General features: G+C 43.9%; 1 protein-coding gene across 2 annotated transcripts in view; it reads left to right on the top strand.

Moving 5' to 3' along the window:
- Positions 1-5,000, top strand: part of LOC122255463 (perlucin) — a 20,629-nt gene that overhangs the window by 9,955 nt on the left and 5,674 nt on the right. The gene's annotated exons all lie outside the window — the stretch shown is intronic.

Below are 5,000 nucleotides of genomic sequence, written 5' to 3'. Positions count from 1 at the left end.
ATGTCTCAACCTTGCCCTTTGCCCTACCACTATCAGCAGTATTATTACTACAACTAGTAATGCTACTACCACTGTTAGTACTATTACTACTGTTACTACTACTACTATCCATGCTGCTATTACTACTACTGCTGCTATTAATACTAATATTACTACTATTACTAATATTAAGCTTACTACTACTACTATTCATGCTGCTACTACTATTGATATTAGTACTACTATCATACTACTACTTCTGCTGTCTTTTTCTGCTACTATTACTACTCCTACAATACTACTAATCCTATTACTACTTCTGCTACTGCTACCGCTACTACTACTATTACTATTACTACTGCTACTCCTACTATATAATACTACTGTTAATGCTGCTCCTGCTACAGCTACCACTCCTAACACTCCTACTACTTCTGCTATTGTTGCTGTTCCTGTTGCTGGCGTTGCTACTATTACTATCATTATTACTATTACTTCTGCTTGATGCTACTACTATCATCATACAGCAGCTATTCCAGTAATTTCTGCAACTCAAAGGCAAAAGACAAAATACGACACAACAATGAATATAAGATTTTAAACCCATATGTATAAAATTATGGAATAGGCTATACTACACAAGCTATTTGGTAAAAGCACACAGGCGCACATACAGATATAAAGATCGGCAGTCACCTAACCATAAAGAAGCAACTTAAGGTGTAAAAATAAGACGTAGACGTTCAGGTAACAAACAGGCAGTCCACACGAAAGCACAGTTGCCATATATGGGGTCTCTTTCATTCAGATTTCACTCCTTGTCGTCGGCGAAGAGGCGTGACACAGATGCGCCGATGGAGGGGATTAAGGTTATGTAAAGACTGTGTCTGGGACTTTTGATGAATTCCTCGAAAGAAACTTTGGGTTGGCACTTTCTTTAGACACCTTGTGAATGGGTGTAAATATGTATATACATACATCTCTCACAAACGTATCTATATATCCCAATCTTTTTATTCGAAAAGTAAGAGATATCGTTCTTCTGTATTTTATGAATCCTTTTATGACACCGGCACGACCCACGACCCCGCCCGCCCCCGCCCATTTTAGCCTACCTTCCGCCACCTGCTCGCGACCCCCGACTGGGCGCTAACGGTTGCCGGATGGCCTCGGGCAGGTCGTTCCTCTGGTTACTTACTGTATGGTCATTTGCTGTTTCTCTTTCTCTTTCCTTTCCATCAGACTCTTTCTCTCTATCTCTCTTTCTCACTTTTTCTTTCTCTCTCTTTCGCATTCTCTCTCTCTATCTATCTATCCCTCTCCCTCTCTTTCTCACTCTTTCTCTCTCTCTATCTATCCCTCTCCCTCTCTTTCTCTTTCTCACTCTTTCTCTCTCTCTATCTATCCCTCTCCCTCTCTTTCTCTTTCTCACTCTTTCTCTCTCTCTATCTATCCCTCTCCCTCTCTTTCTCTTTCTCACTCTTTCTCTCTCTCTATCTATCCCTCTCCCTCTCTTTCTCTTTCTCACTCTTTCTCTCTCTATCTATCCCTCTCCCTCTCTTTCTCACTCTTTCTCTCTCTCTATCTATCCCTCTCCCTCTCTTTCTCTTTCTCACTCTTTCTCTCTCTCTATCTATCCCTCTCCCTCTCTTTCTCACTCTCTCTCTCTCTCTCTCTCTCTCTCTCTCTCTCTCTCTCTCTCTCTCTCTCTCTCTCTCTCTCTCTCTCTCTCTCTCTCTCTCTCTTTCTCTTTCACTCTCTCTCTTTATCTACCCCCCTCCTCTCTTGCTCACTCTTTCATTCCCCTCATCTCTTTCTCTCCCCCCCTCCCTCCCTCTCTCACACGTAAAAGAAACATAAAAAAACGATTTCCCAGATAATATTACAATTTACCTCAGGCGTGAGTATTGCCCCCAAAAAACAAAGCCATCTGAACAGGTGGAAGACACTGGATTGCGTCATATATCGCGCCATTACAAGATTCTTCATTATAAAAAAAAGAAAAGAAAAACAAAACACGATCGCAATCTTTTCAACGTTCTGGTTTATTTCTCCGTCATGCATTCTTTAATTACAAATCTCCGCATGCGGGAGGAAATGAGTGAAAATCAATCGTGCGGAAGTGGTAATTGCGGAAATCAAAGGCATTTAGCGCAATTAAACAAGCGAACCTTCCCGCTAGCGGCATCGAGTCGGCACTTGGCCCGCGGTCGCTCTGTCAGACGGGCTTACCCTACATTCCTCGTCCCGTCACTCGCTGTCACGCACCTGCCTACCTCGTGCGCGTGTTTGTTTGTGCGTGTTTGTTTGTTTGTTTGAGAGTGCGCGTGTTTGTGCGTGTTTGTTTGTTTGTTTGAGAGTGCGCGTGTTTGTGCGTGTTTGTTTGTTTGTTTGAGAGTGCGCGTGTTTGTGCGTGTTTGTTTGTTTGTTTGAGAGTGCGCGTGTTTGTGCGTGTTTGTTTGTTTGTTTGAGAGTGCGCGTGTTTGTGCGTGTTTGTTTGTTTGAGAGTGTGGGTGTTTGTGCGTGTTTGTTTGTTTGAGAATGTGGGTGTCGCTGTGTGTGTGTGTGTGTGGGGGTGTAGGGGGGGTTGTGGGGGGGATTGTGTGGGTGTTTGTGGGTGTCTGTGTGGGTGTGGGGGGGTGTTTGTGTGTTTGTGGGTGTCTGTGTGGGTGTGGGTGTGGGGGGGTGTTTGTGTGTGGGTGTGGGGGGGAGGGGGGTTGTGTGGGTGTTTGTGTGTGTGTGTGTGAGTGTGTGTAGAGGTGTGTGTGTGTATGCGTGTCTGTGCTCACGCGCATAGATGTACGTGCGTGTATGAATGAGTTACATGTGTGTATATATCAACCGTTCGAAAAGTTCCAATTAAGTGTATGTATCAACAAGCACAAAACACGTATGCACACACACACACACACACGCACATCAATCAAAGAAGAAGAACCAGACAGAAGGCACAACGACACTCGCGGCTGCGTAGAAGTCGCACGAAAATAACTCACGAGACTTGTGGTGGACTTGCACACTTAGCATCACAGCACGTCTGTTACGCGCTCTGGTAACTGGGTCATCGCAAGGCTCTGATGCTGCGTACGGTGAACACATGTTTATCCGGCTTGCTGATCACATGTGCGCGCACACATAAACATACACACACACACACACACACACACACACACACACACACACACACACAAGCAAGCAAGCACGTATACACACAGAGGCACGCGCGCGCTTTTATGCTTCATCGAAACTAAAACATGCAAGATGACTTCGCCAAATGATGTTTACATTGCATGTCGGGGCTGTTCCATGCAGAGAAAGGGTCGCGAGTCTACGTGGTGACTTTGACGAGTGTGTCAATTGATGAATAGCTGTTTCTTATTTCCTGGGTTGGGTTTACGTATTTTGTTTACTTTGTTTATTCATTAGAGATAGAGAGAGAGAGGGAGAAGGAGAGAGAGGGAGAGAGAGAGAGAGAGAGAGAGAGAGAGAGAGAGAGAGAGAGAGAGAGAGAGAGAGAGAGAGAGAGAGAGAGAGAGAGAGAGAGAGAGAGAGAGAGAGAGAGATAGAGAAATATATCTAACCCAAGTAATTACTTCAACTTTTCTGGAACTGACAGTTTCTAAGAGAATAGAAACGGCAATTACAATGAAAATATACGAGTTATTCAGCTTTATATCGATCAGAGGAGACCAATAGTATTTAAAACTTTGAATCGTGTGCTTGATTCGAAACGAGCTTAGAATGCGGAAACTCAGCCCAAGGTCGTCTGTTTCTTTAATGAATGGGGACTAAAATCACAAGCTTTTTTTTTCTCTCAAAGGAGGGTTTTATGTCCTAGAATGATAACAGTAATAACCATGATGGTAACTACAGTATGTTATGTACGTAATGTGGATGGAATAAAAAAAAAATAGTTTTAGATACACGCGTTAATAAATAATCAGTTTTGCCTTGAACTAGATCCCTGTTTGTGGCCATTTAGTGTGGTTTACCGTTGGCCGCATCACTAACTGTGGCCACAGGACCACACATCCGCCACTATCACCACCTGCTGCAGCTTTCTGGCCTCTCCCCTTTTCAGCCTCTGCTTCCCACCGGATTGGAAAAAGTCCATTCACATTCACTCATTCAGGTTTCTTCTTTCCATTCACTTATCACAGGTTTCTTCCTTCCATTCATTCGTCATAGGTTTCTTCTTCCTTTTTTTTAAGGATTTCGGTTTCCCTTCACGTTCAATAGAGACACCAAGACTCTGTATTAATCTTCTTTTATTGTATCTTTATATAGGATGCATAACATTCACCACATACGGGTTCTTCATATATATATTTTACGCGGCGCAATCTCCACACGCGACCCTCAGCCCCCCGTTAATAAGGACAATCCCTTAGTGCGGACCGACAGACGCTTGTCCCTTTTCCGTTCAATAGACACATCTGACCCTCCGCCCGCGACTCCGCCCGCGACTCCGCCCGGATGTTCAGCCGGCCATCATCTTGGCCGACGCCTTTGTCAACATCTCAGGCTTACTCGTCTCGGCCGCTTCTTCTATCACACTGACACACTTCTACGAAATGTGAATCTCTATCTGTTTCTGTCTATCAATTTATCTTTCAGTCCATGTTTATAACTTTTTTTTTGTTTATCCGTATGTGGTTTATATAATGTACATACATTCATTTATAACAAACACAAACACACACACACACACACACTCACACATCTATCTATATCCACGCGCACGCGTGTGTGTGTGTGTGTGTGTTTATGTATAATTTTGTGTATTTTTTAGACCCAAATCTATCTTTGAAAATCTGGTGTACAAACAATAACCTTCCCCTTATGTGTTACACACATGCGAACTGACCCGCAAAAAATCATGCGCACAAAATCCACTACCGGAAAAGGTTGCATGCAAAATAAGTGTTTGTTGGTTCACGTTCCGGTGGCAGACAGAACCTTGCCCTCGCAACGGTCGCTACGCTTCAGCTGTCACCCGCCGTGGGACTGCCGTACACCTG

Source organism: Penaeus japonicus, unplaced genomic scaffold (genome assembly GCF_977035675.1).
Source record: "Penaeus japonicus unplaced genomic scaffold, GWHDUDI00000001_assembly GWHDUDI00000005, whole genome shotgun sequence".
Classification (NCBI taxonomy): Eukaryota; Metazoa; Arthropoda; class Malacostraca; order Decapoda; family Penaeidae; genus Penaeus; species Penaeus japonicus.
Note: the sequence above shows the minus strand (reverse complement) of the source record. Positions and strands in the feature narration are given on the sequence as shown.